We start from the raw sequence: 17,511 nt of genomic DNA, 5'->3' as shown, positions 1-17,511 counted from the left end.
CAGCATGCATTCTGGGTAGGTGTGTTAGATGTGTGCATGGAATATACCATAGGCATTACATGTCCAGTGTATTGGCAAGCATTAACATAAACCATACTCACCAGCTACAGGCTGCTGCCTTGGTGGTATACCAGATGGACCTACATAAGAGGGTGAGAAATGCAAAGTCAGTGGCCACACCTGTGGTATTGCTACAGGGTGGGTGCAGCATTACAGTACATCAACAGTACATGTCCACAATACTACCATGTATGCACATCTATGTATCACTACTATTTAGCAGTAAACTATATCTATGACATGTCAGATACGCATGTTCTACATGTACAGATGTGGATGCATTCACAACAGTGGTCTACTGATGTGCCCTGTGACCTTACCTGCATGCTCCTCAGCCAGTGTGTGGGAGAATACACCTCCACAATGGTGGCCGGAAGTTGTTGACTACGTGGACAAGCAGGTGCCATGAGGCTGGTGAGGAGCTTTTCAACACCTGTCAGGGGGAAATGGATGGCATGGCTGCCCCCTGTTTTGAGGTGATCCCCCCAGACTGCTGCAGCACGCTGACAGGCATTGCGAAGCAGGTCAGAACAATGATGCTGGACCTGCTCATAACTGCGGTTGTGCATTCCGACATCAGTGACCCTGTGGACTAGGTCGTTCCACAGGGCAGTCCACTCCTGCTGCTCATGGGCGGCCCAACCAAACAGGACAGGGTAGTGCTTTATTAGGTGGTTTATGTTGTTTTCAGTAGCTGCGTAAGCCAGGAGCCGTCCATGTGACACTGTGCCTGAAAGACATAAAGATGGAAACAGGTCTGGGCAACTCATACATCAAGGTTATCACAGTTCTTAATACACATCTCTGTCACCCCCCCCCCCATCATATCAGCAACAACAAACTGTACACACAACTCAATAGGTATGGCTGCAGCTTACCTATCAGTTGGACAGATATTGTATTGTACCACACTTTGTGCTATGTGTTTGCAGCCATGTTCCCTGTGTGGACACTATCATTGCTGGCCTGTTACAGACTATTCACCTGCATGCCATTGTCAGAGCCACTATGGTTCCATATATGCCTGTGGTATGCTTGCTATGTGATTGCTGCACATCTGACATTCTGTGTTATTGGGGATATCTATGCATGCTGTTGGACATGTTCTGGGATTATGTACAATATTACTACCCACATATGTTCTATAACAGTGACACAATATCATGTTTAGAGAATATTTGCCAGCAGAACCACTTCTCCAAACTCATCTGCCTATGTTACCAGGTCACATCACATGTGAGACCCACCCTGAGGGCCTCCTCATGTACTATTCCAGCACTACGTTTAGGTGGGACCAACTCAGGGGATGTTGTATCCCCCCTCGGGGGCACACACATACATGATCTTGTACCCCAAGGTCAGGTCCAGGGTCTGTTCCATAGCAGGCTCCACAGACACATGTGGGATGTGCTACATCACCTTGAGGCAGCCAGTACACATCCACAGGGTCCACACGCTCCTCCTGCTCAGCCTCCAGGCCAGGCACCTTCAGGTTGTGGACTGCTGTTGTGAGTAACAGTGGGTGGGAGGCTTGTTCCCATTGTGTCCATATTGGGGCCCATGGGGCTTCCACATCACAGATCACACACACCATCCAGGGTGTTTACCCACCACGTGTATCAAATACTACCCCTGTGGGCTGTCCTCTATATCTACCAACCCGGACAACCTCCACAACTATACCTGCCATACTTCCCCATATTCCCATTCCCTACTTCACAGACAAGGGCAATGTGGTCCCACCAAGGTTCACATGTGATGTACCTGTCCATGTTGCACACACTGACAGCTGTATATATTTGTGTGTATTGCTATGTGTGCTGTTCCCTCACACATAGCATGCAGCACTCTGGTGGTAATATAGGGGACATGTATTTACATACATGTGTGTGTTTATATATATGTAGACATGTGCATATAGGTATATATCTATATATGTGTAGATATATATATGATGTATATATCTGTTTATATATATGTCTACATATGGGTATCTGTATATCTGTGGACATACATGTAGATACACACACACACACACACACACACACACATATATATATATATATATATACATATACATATATTTTATATATATTTTATACATATATTTATTTATTTATTTATTTTACATTTGTTTACCGGGCTAGTCTAGCTGGATACATGTCCATTTTCAGTAGAGGCCCGGGGAGAAAAGCTCCAAGAAGAAGGTACAGATAACATAATAGATGCTAAGACAGTAAAAATTACTATAGGCTTTACATATATTTGAAATAGAGATAAAAATAAAACAATTGGCTATACATGTAGTTGAAATAGAGAATAAAAATACAACAATTGGCTTTACACACTATATAAAACAGGCACAGAACTTAAGTAAATAATCTCACATGCTTCAATTGCAATTGTCGTCCTAGAGGGAAGTGGTGGAATTCTGGGGTGGTACAGGCCTGAACTTTTGTTAGTCAGGTTTGGTACAGGGCACAGCCAGTGTGACTTGAGGAATTCTTTGAGGTGTTTTTGAATTGGTTGAGTGAGGTAATAATTCTTAGGCTGGTTGGGAGGGAGTTCCAAAGCCTACCAATGGAGTTGGTGTAGAGAGCATCACCTCCAGAGTTATTAGATTTGACGGTTTGTACCGGACAGTTTTAGAAGATCTGAGGCAGGTTAGGTTGGAGTAGGGGTAAGTATTTTATTAAGTGAGGGGTGTTGTCTGGTTGGTTAATTATCTTAAATGCCTCAGTGAGTTGGTTGATTTTGAGAATATTGGGCAGTTCTAACCATTCAAGTGCCTTTAGATTTAGGCAGTGGTGGGTTCGATAAGGCGTCCCTGTTATGAATCTGGCTATATGGTTATAAGCTGTAGAAAGTTTATTTAGCTCAGTCTTGTTGAGGAATGAAAATATTGGGGAGGCATAAAGGAGGGTTGAAAGGAGATGGGTGCGAGCTATAGTTAGTTTGGTGTGTGGGGTTAGGAAGTTATTTATTCTGTACATGGAGCCTAGTTTCTTATTGACAGAGTTAATGGTTAAGCTGATGTGTATGTCAAATTTGAGCTTGTGGTCGATGGTCACACCAAGTAGTTTGGTGTGGGAGACAGGCTCTATGATGGTTCCATTGGTAGAGATCACATGGAAAGTAGGGTTGTTGGCGTTTGGAGGTTCTTTACCTTGGCCGATAGATGCAGAGGGAAAAAATAGCAGTAACTTGGTTTTAGTAGGATTTAGTAAAAGTTTTAAATCTGAGAACCATTTTTCAACTATAGTAAAGCACTGATGGGTTGAAACTTGGAGTTTGGTGAGGGAGATGTCTGAGCAGATCAGGGTGGAGTCGTCTGCATATTGAATACAAGAGGTTCTAGGGATGACTGAGTGAAGATCATTTATAAAGACAGAGAAGAGAAGGGGACCAAGTATAGAGCCTTGGGGAACACCGATGTTATTTGGGAGTAAATCGGATAGCTTGTTTTGCCATTGGACGCTTGTTTTCTACCAGTGAGGTAAGCATTGAACCAGCTGATAGCGAGGTTACTAAGACGTAGTGTTTTCAAGGTGTGGAGCAGGAGTTGGTGATTGACCATATCAAGGCTTTGACAAGTCAAGAAAGAGCGGAGGATATTAATTTGTTGTTACGGTTGCTGTTGAGTGAGTCCACGAAGAGAGAAGGGCAGTGGTTGTGCTATGATGGGGGCAAAAACCATGCTGGGTGTGGGACAATAGACTATTTAGGGTGAGGTAGTTTATGAGCTGTTTATGAACACACCGTTCCATAATTTTGGCTAGTGGAGACAGTATAGCAATGGGTCTGTAGTTAGATGTGTCTGTAGAGGTCCGCCTTTGTGAAGAGGGATGATATAGGAAATTTTCCAAATAGAGGGAATGGTAGCTTCAGCTATGGTTCTGTTAATCAAGATTGATATGGGGTATGCTATGGCATCAGATGCAATTTGTAAGTAGTCTGCTGGGAGTTGGTCCCGCCAGGGTGGTTGGTTTGAGCTTTTTCAGAAGGGTACGATATAGGAGGTGGATATTGGCTGTAAGTTAAAGGAGGGTGATCTTGGTCATTAGTTAGGGTTGCTGGTGGGGGTACAGGAAAGTTGACTGGCTAGTGATTGAATAGTCTCGTAAAAAAGAGTTAAAGGTGTTGGCTATTACTTCTGGATGTTTCCCAATGAGTTTCTCAGGGTGGGAGTGGTGGATTTGCCAGGATGGAGGAGATTATTGAATCCAGCCCAAAATTTCTTTGGGTTATGCTGATGTTTATCCTGGAGGTGACAGAAATATTGTTTTTTATCTGTAGTAATGGCAGTTTTAGTTGAGTTTCTAAGCTGTTGAAACTTAATGCGATCTAGGGGAGATTTGGTAGCTCTCCATTTGTTCCAGGCTTGGTCCGAAGTTTAATTTTAGTTTTGGTGTCTCCTGTTAACCAAGGTGCAATTCGTACCTTGGTTCTGATAAGTCGCTTTGGGGCGTGGGAGTCAAGTATCTTAAGGAAAGTGTCGTTAAAATAAGAGACGCTCTCTTCTAGCGATAAAGTTTTTAGGATGGACCAATTACAAGATTTGAGTTCTGCAAGAAATTGGTTAGGGACAAATTTCTTGTTGTTTCTAATTAGTCTGGTTGGGGGGAGGTTAGTAGGTGGGCATTTGAGTTTTCTGATATAAGTAATAAGGTGGTCACTAAGGTCGTTGGGAAGGGTCCCGTGGTATAGTTGTTTTACCCTTGTTGGTAAGAATCCAGTCAATAATACTCTCTTTTTGTTGAGTGTTTCCTATTCTAGTGGGAGATAGAATATTTTGGGAGAACCCATGTAGGTTGATAGGGTGGAGATTTATGTGTTTGGAGTAGAGGGACCAGTCAATGTTGAAGTCTCCTAGTATTATGATTTCTTGAGGGAAATTAGTGGCTAACCAGCTGAGGGTTTGCTCTAGGTTTTCTAAGTTCTTTCCTGGTGGTATATAGATTACTACAAGGTTAATGCTTTTTTGACTGTTTAAGCATAGTTTTAGGGCAATCAGTTCTAGGTTGGAGACCTTAGGGGGTTGGAGTGGATTCCTTATGACGTTCAGTGAATTTTTAAATATAACAGCTGTTCCCCACCCTTTTTAGTTAACCGGTCAGCCCTAAGAATATTATACCGGGTGGGATAATTTCTTCATCCTTGGTGCTTGGTTTAAGCCATGTTTCCGATAGGCACATAATGTCAGGAAGTGGGTAGCTAGCAACGCATGTAAGTTGTGAACTTTGTTATTAATGCTTCTTATATTGAGGTGAAATATAAGGAGAGAGCCAGCAGAACTTCCGGCGTAGTTAGAGGGTATAGAGCTTCGGGTGGTGCTAGGGCCTGGGTTGGGGTGGATATCGCCATCTTTAGTGATACAAACTTTCAGGTGGTCAAGTAGTCTTTGGAGCTTAAATAGTAATTTTAGATTGGTTTTAGTTGTGGTTTTCTTGGGGTGGTAGAGGATGGGATGGACTATCTTTGAGCCTAGGGTATTGGTAGAGTAAAGTGAGGGAGAGATAAGATTGGAGGGATAGTTTGAATGAGAGGAGGTTTGTCTTTTGAGAAAGGGAAAACCTGAGAGTGTGTGAGTTTCGTATTTAGTTAAAAGATAAGGAATAATAAGGAGTGGTACTATAAAGGGGATGCTAGAGTATGTATTTTTGGCCATGATATAGTGATAGGACAAGAAGAAATATGTTTAATAGTATAGAGAGTCAGAAATGTGGGAGGGGAAAGTGACAAAGTGGGAGACAGTTGTGGTTGGTGGAATGGAATATGGGATGGGCTAGATGACCTAATAAAAGTAGAGGTAGTGGGGCGGGTGGGATAAGGGGCAGGGTGGGGAGCGAGCCCGAGCGGCTAAGCGGAGCGGGATTACACCACAAGAACTCAGCAGGGTCCTAAAGGTATCTGGTTTTAGGTGCAGTAGTCAATTTTAAAAGTAAATGCTTGCCTTTTCCCTGGATTTACTGTTTGGGAATAAATTTACAGAGGCTGATTTTATGTGAGGTACTGTCTGATTCCCGCCAACGGAGCACGTCCTGACTAGGAAGTGTGGCTCAAGAATTGTTATTTACCCTAAAACTCTTTGGGTGTTTTACATCTATTATCAGTTAATTTATAGTAGTTGGTAGGTGCATTCGCACTTGGAGGGAGTCCATAAGATCAGCGTAGGTAGTCTAGGTGCCACGCGGTGAGCAGTTAGCTTGGGGGGCTATCTAGGATCTAAATAGGGGAGAGAGACAGTGGTTTAATTAAGTAGTAAGTGACTTTACAAGGCTAATAAGACTCATGCATTTCCCAAAGTTGTTGCCTTTTAAAATAATATTCAGCAAGTGAGTATGACAAAAGCCAAGCACCCTTAAACAACAGATAACAACACAGAAATACGTTTTATAAGTACCAGAGTGTCCTATTAGTAGTCAAAGGCATCAACCAGTATTGTTCAGCAAACATTAGTAGCAAGTAACAACGACGCCAACAAAGTATTCAAGTCTGCCCATTTCCATAGGAGTCTAATAGTTACATTAATTAAACTCTATATGTTTTACAAAGGAGAAGCAGTGAATGTAGTTGTTCTATATTACAAACACTTTGACTCTAGTTCTTCGACACTATGCAGCATGAACAGTAAATGCAGACCCTGAGGTATTTCTATGAATGCCTAGTAGCCAGTCGCACTGAACAAAGCTCAAAACAAAACAATTTATGAAATGGCAGTAGCTCAGTTATTTCTTTGTAATAGATTAGTAAAAAACAGAGCAGTAAACGCTGTTATACTGTATGAAGAACAATTTAACTAAGGTTCAAAGACGCTATGCAGCGCCGGCCATACATTTAGACCTTTTTGTAGTCAGTCACGCTGAGCACAATTCAAAAAACTACAATAGCATAAGTTAACAATAAGACAGTTGTTTTCTCTGAAAGAGATAAACATTTACCTAGTGGCAGGGAGATGCAGCCGGGCAGGAAGCCAGGACAGTACCTGATGCAGTCAGTTGTGGAGGACAAGAAATAAAATGGCGGAAACTGCTGGGGTGTAATTATAACTTTGCTGACATCATTACACCACAAGAACTCAGCAGGGTCCTAAAGGTATCTGGTTTTAGGTGCGGTAGTCAATTTTTAAAAGTAAATGCTTGCCTTTTTCCCTGGATTTACTGTTTGGGAATAAATTTACAGAGGCTGATTTTATGTGAGGTTCTGTCTGATTCCAACGGAGCACGTCCTGACTAGGAAGTGTGGCTCAAGAATTGTTATTTACCCTAAAACTCTTTGGGTGTTTTACATCTATTATCAGTTAATTTATAGTAGTTGGTAGGTGCATTCGCACTTGGAGGGAGTCCATAAGATCAGCGTAGGTAGTCTAGGTGCCACGGTGAGCAGTTAGCTTGGGGCTATCTAGGATCCTAAAACTCTTTGGGTGTTTTACATCTATTATCAGTTAATTTATAGTAGTTAGTAGGTGCATTTGCACTTGGAGGAGTCCATAAGATCAGCGTAGGTAGTCTAGGTGCCACGCGGTGAGCAGTTAGCTTGGGGGCTATCTAGGATCCTAAAACTCTTTGGGTGTTTTACATCTATTATCAGTTAATTTATAGTAGTTGGTAGGTGCATTCGCACTTGGAGAGTCCATAAGATCAGCGTAGGTAGTCTAGGTGCCACGGTGAGCAGTTAGCTTGGGGGCTATCTAGGATCCTAAAACTCTTTGGGTGTTTTACATCTATTATCAGTTAATTTATAGTAGTTGGTAGGTGCATTCGCACTTGGAGGGAGTCCATAAGATCAGCGTAGGTAGTCTAGGTGCCACGCGGTGAGCAGTTAGCTTGGGGGGCTATCTAGGATCCTAAAACTCTTTGGGTGTTTTACATCTATTATCAGTTAATTTATAGTAGTTGGTAGGTGCATTCGCACTTGGAGGGAGTCCATAAGATCAGCGTAGTTAGTCTAGGTGCCACGCGGTGAGCAGTTAGCTTGGGGGGCTATCTAGGATCTAGTGGCAGGGAGATGCAGCCGGGCAGGAAGCCAGGACAGTACCTGATGCAGTCAGTTGTGGAGGACAATATATTATATATGTATATATAAAAAGCAAGTAAAAATCCTTTGGTGGAGGCAACCATGCATCAATAGTAAAAAATCAATGACAAACGATGCTTCTTCCATTAAAATCAATTTAATAGTGTGCACAGGTGAGCGCTTTCACAATAGCTTCATCAGACCAAAACCACACAGTAATTAACACACTCTATATAACCCCTAAGCAATAATGACATAGACACATTATTAACTCTTTGTATATCTAGACGTAAAATGTATATAAATGACAACATATTCAAAATAGAACTAGAATATCTACGTTCCTATAATTCTATATTATAAAGTTAAATACTATCCAAAATATTAAGACACATATATTATTAAACTAAAACGCATGTGAACATACATGTCTAGAATAAAATATTACATAAAAACATAGAAATATGTTTTATGTAAAAACCGTAACAAAAGATGTTTGGAAACTCTGAATATGGGTTAACTTTATTTACGAGATTTCAAAACTGGTTTGAGAGAAGCCCTCTCATTTAGCATATGACCCCTATCTGCTCTGAATTTTAAAATCCAGGTAATTTTCCTTCTTTTGGTGGTATTCCTAATGTCATCTTGTCTGATGATAGGTAAAACAGCATCTATAGCCATGAAGCTGAATGTGTGTTGTTCACCTAACATCATAACATGTTTAGCTAGGGCGTTGTTGACTTAGTGCACTTTGATAGCATAAAGATGTTCTCTTATTCTAGTGCAAAATGTCCTATTGGTCTTACCTATATAAAATGATGAACATAAATTTCATTCAGCTAAATAGACAATGTGTGCTGTATTACAATTGGCATCTATCCTAAATCTATAAGTCTGTCCTGTATCTGGATGGACAAAGTAACCTCTGGTGTTAATATAACTGCAATAATTGCAGTGTCCACATGGGCTAGTTTTTAAAGTATAATTTAAAGTATTTTTATGTATATTGTGACAAAGTATTCTTTTGAGATTGGGTTTATTTTTATATCTAAAGGATGGTTTGTTACCAACTATCTCCCGTAAATCATCATTAATAGTAAGTATCTTCCAATGATTATTAATTATATTAAAAATGGCTTTGTTATCATTTGTATAAAACATTGATATTTTAACACCTTCAGGATCTTGTCTTATAACCCTATCCTGTTTTGCTCTAATGGAAAATTAAGGTGCAGCTCTATCTTCCCTTATCAAATCCATATCTACGAGACCTCTTTCTATTTCAGCATCATTATAGCTTCGATCTAATGGCCTGTTCTTAAAATCAATTAAAGCTTGTCTATAGCCTTCATCCATAGCATTTAGGCACGATATTCTCATACCTTGTCCCCTTATGATATTTTTAAAAATATACTGGGGGTGCATACTTCGTCTATGCAGTAAGGTATTCCTATGACATTGCTTTCTATATACACCTGTATTAATAAACTTATCCATAACTCTTTCTATGTATACATCCAAGTATTCTATGTATACATTAGAGTAATTGTATGTGAATTTCAAATAGCCTGTCATTCCATTAATGTCAATAATGAACCTCTCTAATTCTTCCACCTTCCCATGCCAAAGGAGAAAGGCATCATCTACAAAATGGCGATAAAATGACACATGTTTATATGCAGCATGGTTAAAGAGACAATTTTCCTCCCGAAGAGCCAGGACCATGTTGGCGTAGTTGTTGGCACATAAAGTGCCCATAGCTATGCCATCACACTGAATGTAAAAGTTCTGATCAAATACAAAAATGTTATTTTCTAAGATGACTTTCAAAAAAAAGGCAGACTAGATCTATATGTTTATATTCAAACCCACCATGCTTGATTAAATATTTTCTAACTGAATCAATGCCTAAGTCATTGGGTATGACTGTAAATAGTGACTGCACATCTAAAGTAACAAATAATGTGTCTGAATTCACCATATGAATATCGGTGAAACTATGTAAATCTATTAGAAACTGTTTGGTATCCTTAAGGACAGTGGTCTTCCTATCCAAAACTGGTTTCAAGGCTTTCTCCACATACACTGAAAAAGGTTCAGTGCACCACCCTTTATCTGAAACAATGGGCCTCATTGGTGGATTAAGGCTATCCTTGTGGACCTTGGGTAATCCCTATAGCAGTATTCATAGGATATTCCACTAATAGATAGTTACCTAATTCTAATGTGATGTCAAAATGTTTAATTAAATCATCTATTAAATTCAATATCCTATATTTAGTTTCTTCCACCTTTTCACTATTTATCAGTTTATAATATTTATCATCACTCAACATCCTAAGCATGGCTTCATGATATCCTTCACATCCTTCATATCCTTTATATCCTTCATATCTATCCATTTGGAGGTAGATTTGGAGACTCAAACCCCTGAGAGAGGGGTGAGGACAACGATAATATGTTGTGATGCCAATTAGGCCAGATTACATGTGTCCAGTGGACATGTGTGCGAAATGGACAGCTATGTATGGGGCAAGATATTTTTTAGGAACAGATTGCCCTCTTTTTCTTTTGTTTTTCAGGTGAGAGTGGGATGTTGGGGAGGGACAGTAGGTATATTTGGGGAGGTAGGTTGGGTAGGTTAACAGACAAGACAAACAAGACTTATACAGGTGTGGTATGTGACATATATATATATATATATACCCTATATGTGGGAGGGTAAACACCCTGATGGGGAGGGGTGTTGGGAAATCAGAAGGCCATGAACCCCCTAGTGGAAACAGTGTGATTGAGGTCCCTACCCATGGGTAGTCACCACTGCACCTTCACAGCCCTAAAGGTGGCTGTGCTGGGGCCTGAGTCACAGAGCCAACCTGACCCTCTAGTCATGACACATGGCCCTCGAGCTGGTGTAGCAGATTACCAAGTTGCTGGTTGAGCTCGCTATGCACCACGACCCAGACCTGGCAATGGGTGACAGGTTCCTGTCTGCTCCTGCTTCCAAGGGGGAACCAGCCCCATCCCTTGAGGCAGTTCCATCCAAAGGTGGTGCAGGACCAATGGACAGGGAGGTCCCATGTTGGGACCCAGACATGCTGGTGCCCAGTGCTATGGCCAGCTGAGGTGGGACAGGTGGGTCCGCTGGGACAGGCCTTCTCAAACATGCTATAGTGTTTAGAGTTTATCATCATATGTGGGTAAGTAATAGTCAACACATTTCAGCGTTAGGTATAACAGCATGCATAGATATTCCCATTAACCCAGGCACCAGATATGGAACAGTTGCATAGCAAACAGAACACATGCATATATGGGACCACAGTGGTATTAAGAACAACATGCAGGTACATTGATGGCACCATGCCACCAATGTTGTAATAATTCAATATATCACATGCATTGGAACAATTAAAATATTTATCAAACAATAGGGCATTATCAAAACATTGGAGTCATTACATACCGGTTGGGGTGTTTATGTTGTTTATTGTTGGAGATATGGTGGGGGTGAGAGAAAGATGTCAATTAGCAACTAATATATTCTTGTAGTCCACACGTGGAGGAAATGTATGTTAACACTAACTGTTTCTACACATACTCCCAGATTCCAGGTTGATGTTGTGCACATGCAAGTGTACCAGGACATATCTAGAATATTGCCCTCTTCAACCTTTAGCGACTTGACACACACATATACCTGCTTTCCTACACAGTTATATTATGTAGCACAGTGTGGGTGACAGTGATCAGTGATACTTTATTATTCAGAGAAACTGCAACACTCATAATTCCCTACAATACCAGAATAAACAGTACCAGTACAGGGTATAATGTTTTTTATTTCTCAGCACAGTGTTCGTATCTGATGTACCTGTGGGAGCAATGTTTGTTAGCACTATCTGAATGTTGCCACACAAAGTTCCAGATTACACACTAGTATTATGCACATACATCTCACTCTGTTACTGTACACACTCTGGTCACAGCTTGACAACATGGGGGTGTAGATCGGACATACTTGGCTTATTACTCTCCTAACAGTTCCAGGAGTTGTTACAGTGACAGGTTTGTTCACATAGATGTTGGACAATCACTTGTATTCTCTGTTTGCTGGCTAAACATCTGGGATCATCCCACAGACATACCAGGGGGACATACAGCAGATATGAGCCCATATACTGGACACTCTTATCTAATCTGTACAGGTTTGGGGTATGATTCTGTATGCAGCCTACTTGCACTCTCAGGATTCAGACCATGGCTGTGTCTACTACAACTTAAACACTGTCCATCAGAGTTATGTGTGCTATATAGATATCACTGTATATCTCATGTCTGCTTTCCTGCTTATAATTCTCCTCTGCTTTTGCATTCTGATATTGTATTACAACACTCTTATACAGATTTCTTAGACAGTTATATTTTGTAGGACAGTGTGGGTGACAGTGATGAGTAATATTTATTTTATTTATTTTACATTTGTTAACCGGGGGTGTCTGACTGAGCCAAAAAGGCCCTTTTTCAGCAGAGGCCCGGGGAGAAAAGCTCCACAGAGAAAAATTACAGACACACTTAGTTATTTAGACATGATCAGTATACACACAAATTACAAGAGACATGTTTTACAGTGGTATGAGGCACATAAACAGTTACAGTGGAGAGAACAAACAAAAAATATTAATTTTAAAAATAAAGGCAATTAATAGATTTGTGGTGCACAGCTGAAATTTGGAACATAGGTAGAATACATACATAGTAGACAGGTACAGTACATACATTGTTTATTAGCCAGTGTTTGTGAGTAAGATTGAAAACTATTATCAAGTGCTCTAGATTTAGTATGTATATGTTATCTTCTTTCACTAGCTTGGGGAGCAATCATGGCACTGCCAACTTTGCTTGAGATGTTGCCTGATGAGGTCTTTAAAGGAGGCTTTGGATGATGTGTTTTGAATGCTAGTATGGACAGAGTTCCATTTTATAGCCACTGAACTACTATATAGTGCATCTCCAAAGCTATTGTAGCTGTTGGTGACTTCTAGTAGTAGTTTGCTTGATGATCTAAGAGGCCTTTTGGCTGAGTGATGTTGTACTAGGTGTTTGAGGGCAGGACACTTATTGGGGAGGTAATAGATAGAATGACAGAGGCAGAGCTGATTGCAGGTTAGGAGGTTGGGCAGTTCAAGCCAGTGGAGCTGTCTCAAAGCAGTACAGTAATGAGTTCTATATGAGCAATTTGAAGCAAAGCGGGCAATTCTGTTATAGTAGGCTTCCATTTTGCTTAGTTCAGTTTTGTTGAGATTAGTCAGAATGGGAGATGCATAGAGTAGGGTGGATAGAAGTTGGGAGTGAGCTGTGACTGAGCTTGTGTTGTTGGTAAGAAATGGTTTGATATGGTAGAGTGACCCCAGTTTGGCATGTACTTTTTTAATAGTTAAGTTGAGATGACTATCGAATTTTAGGTGGGAGTCTATGGTTATTCCCAATAGCTTAGCCGGTGCCACTGGAGCAACTGGAGTAGTATTTGTGGAGTAGAGAGTGAATTGACTGTTAGTGTTTTTGTTAGAACTGGTTATAATCATAAGCTGAGTTTTCTTTGGATTGAGGATAAGTTGGGCTTTGGTAAGGTAGTTTTCAGTGTCAGAGAATGCTAGTTGAGTTGTTTGCAGGAGGGTGGGAATGCTTTGTGCAGCACAGATTAAGGTAGTGTCATCTGCATACTGAATTATAGATGCATGCTGTGTGGAGGTATGGAGGTCATTTGTGAAGACTGTGAATAGTAGTGGTCCTAAGATAGAACCCTGTGGGACTCCTATAGTTATGGGCAGCTGAGGAGAGAGAGAATTTTCCCATTTCACAGCTTGGTACCTGTCAGTTAAGTAGCTTTGGAACCAGGTAAGAGTGGAATTTGATAGATGATATTGGTTTAGTTTGTTTAGCAGGATTTGGTGTGAGACTGTGTCAAATGCTTTGGACATATCCAAAAAAGAGTTGACACTTGTAGGCCTTCATTTTTTAGATGGTTTACTGTGTCTGTGAAGCAGAGGAGGGCTGTAGTGGTACTATGGGCAGGTCTGAAACCATGCTGACTAGGTGAACGGATTTTGCTGTCTAGGAGATAGTTTAGCATCTGAGTATGGATGCATTTTTCTAGGATTTTGGCTGGGGGGAGAGTAAAGCAATGGGTATGCAGTTATTAAGTTCAGTGGAGGTCCTGCCTTTATGTATGGGTGTAACATAGGATATTTTCCAGAGTTTGGGCACATAGTTTTCAACAATTGAACTGTTTATGAGAGTGGAGACTGGGATAGCAATAGCATTTGCTGTGAGTTTCAAGAAATAGCTGGGGAGTAGGTCTGCTGCTGTTGATGAGGTTTTTAGTTTGGAGAACATGCTTTTGATTGCAGTGGTGGAAACTGTTTTGAGGGTAAAGCTTGTATTAGTGTTATTTGGGTTGGGGGGAATAGTGAGGAAGGAGCTGTCCTGTGATACTAAGGATAGAATTGAGTTCACAAAGTGGGAGTTGAATTGTGTTTCGATGGGAACTTTAGTGTCAGGGGTGGTTGGTTTGGTGGTAGCCTTTTGAGTGGATTTTAGTAGATGGTTTACATTTTTCCAAAAGTTTTGCGGGTTGTGTTGGTATTTAGTTTGTAATGTTGTATAGTAGGATTTTTTGTCCAGCCTAATGCATTTTTTGCACAGTTGCACAGTTCTTGGTACTTAGTTAGGCTTTGTGTTTCTTTTTTTTTTGTTAGTAAAGCCAGGCAGTGTCTCTGGACTTGAGGATTTGTTTGGTTTCTTTACTGACCCAGGAGTTTGTAGAGGTTCTAACCTTGATTTTGTGCAATGGAGCGACAGTGTCTAGGTGTTGTAGAAATGTTTTGTTGAAATATGCTATAGCCTGGTCAAGTGAGAGGGTTTTTAGGGGGGGGGGTCCAGTCACAGTTACAGAGTAAAGTGTTGAGGACCTCAGGAGAGAATTTTTTTGTGTTTCTAGTGGATATATAGTTAGTGGTTTTGCATATGCTTGTTCTACCACGTATAGCGTATATTATGATGTGTTCACTTAAGGTGTCTGGGAGACTGCCTATGTGAGGGTACAATGTGGGGCTGTTAGTTAGGATGGATTCCCTTTTAGATTTTTTATCACATCTAGTTAGAATTTGGACTAGCTGCTGTTAGCCATGGAGATTTATTAGATTACTTGGTGGTTACGATATACAGGTGAACCAATCTTGGTTGAAGTCCCCCAGAATAAGGGTTTCTTGTGAGTATGTGGAAGAACACCAGGATAAGAAGTCTTCAAGGCTAGCAGGTGTATTACCAGGTGGAATATAGATCACAATTGTGGTGATGACCTTTTTAGGGTGAAGTTGAAGTTGTGAGATAAGTATGTTCCAATTATTGGGGGAGGGGTAGGAGTATGGTAATTGACAGACAGTTAAGTTGGACTTGTACAGTAAGGCAGTTCCACCCCCTTTACGAAGTGGTCTGTCTTGTCTAATGATATTGTAGCCAGTAGGGAGAACTTCTGAGTTAGCTATGTTTTTATTTAGCCAGGTTTCTGTTAAAGCAACTATGTCTGGGGAGTAGTGTGCTATTGTGGCCTGGAGTTCAGGTATTTTATTTTTGATACTTCTAATAATAATACTTCACATTAAAAGATGGTTGGTTTTGCTGCTGTTGTTGATTTGCCCAGGTTTGAAGAAAATGGGGGTGTTATGTTCTGACATTTGTGGTGGAGCAGTTTCTGTTTTGAACAGGATGGATTTGGACCTGGGTTGGGGTGGATATCCCCACTTATGGTGAGCCTGGAGTTAAAATGGTTATACAGATGTTGGAGTTTGGTGAGGAGTGTGAGAAAGTATTGTTTTTTTGGAGTAGAAATGAGAGCATACGTGCTTAGTTCTGAATTGGTCCGTTATGTAGTTCTTGAATAACTGTGGGCAGATATTATTATAATGTGTGGTGTCTGTATACGAGAGTGCATAATGTAGTGTTGTGCTACTAAGTTTAGGGATATTGCTAGAGTGATAACTTGTGGTGTTGTAAAGAATTATGAGAAGACAGACTAGACTTAGTTGTGTGATAGTCATGGTTATAAAGTTTAAGTTGTTTCTAGGTGGGGGGTCTGAATAGGAATTATAGGGTTGCACTATATGTGGATGGGGAAGTAGTGTGGGTGATGTAAAAAATGCCTAGTGGGAATGAGAGTGATTGGGAGTATTTTGTGTGGAGCAAGTTGGTGTGGTATAATGTGATATGACTTGAGGAGCTTTGACTGGTGGTGGCGATGTGAGGGTGAGCTGTGGGTATAGCTGTGATTACTATAAATGTAGAGGTAGTGGGGGTGGGAGGGACTAGGGGGCAGGCAGAAGACTGGAGAGAGCCCGAGCGTTAGCGAAGGTGAACAGAGCGGGGCAGAGCCAACCAAGACAAGAGAAAAAAGTAAGTATTACTTTACAAATCTGAACACTTTAAACAAATTCCTGAGATCTAATGACTTACCGGCAAGCAGAATGTAATTGCTGAAGAGCACTTGTGTCCTGGTGGGAGACTAGAAATTTAAAGATGGCTCCATGCTCATCAGGATTCTAATATAGACATTGTATTGGGGGAGGGAGGGAGATAGCACAAGGGGTGTAAACCAGGTTGAATGCAAAGAAACCGGAGAGGCAATCAGTGGAAATCAGTGAAGGTCTCAGAGAGGGTAAGTAATAATTCAAACTACCTGTAAAGTGAAGGAGAGAAGAGACAGCAAAGTTTATTAAGGTTGGGAGTGTGTCTTCACATTGACTTGCTGATTTGTAACCAGTTTGTGCACAGATTAGAGTAGGGAGATACATTAGCAATGAAGGGGAATGTATAGAGATGCAAATAAATAGGTGGGCCTCCAAGTGATACAAACTAAGGCAGAAAGCACTGAGAGGGCTGCTTGATGGTTAATTTAGTCACAGCGATGTGAATTAAATGTATACTGTCTATTGGACAGTTAGGTTACTGTACTAGCGGGGGGTGGGGAGGACACAAGGCTACAACAGTCAGTTTTATTAGCAAGCTGGGAACTACTAAGAAATACTGCTAATGTCATAGCTTCACTCTCATAAAACATACAAGTAGAATGCTTGGGTGGACTGACCCTGCTCTTGAGGCTCAAAATGTATATCCTTGTTTAGTTTGCAGTACTGATTCCTTCTTATACTGCATGGGTGGAGTGGTAGCCACAAACTGCAGATTTGCTTGAGTGCGCTCCTGCTCTTGAGGCTCAAAATGTATATCCTTGTTTAATTAGCAGTACTGATTCCTTCTTATACTGTATGGGTTGAGTGGTAGCCACAGACTGCAGATTTGCTTGAGTGTGCTCGGCAAGCAGAATGTAATTGCTGAATAGCACTTGTGTCCTGGTGGGAGAAATCTGCAGATGGTCATGAA

Source organism: Protopterus annectens, chromosome 11.part0 (assembly GCF_019279795.1).
Source record: "Protopterus annectens isolate FY-2018-M chromosome 11.part0, PAN1.0, whole genome shotgun sequence".
In the NCBI taxonomy this organism is placed as follows: domain Eukaryota; kingdom Metazoa; phylum Chordata; order Ceratodontiformes; family Protopteridae; genus Protopterus; species Protopterus annectens.
Note: the sequence above shows the minus strand (reverse complement) of the source record.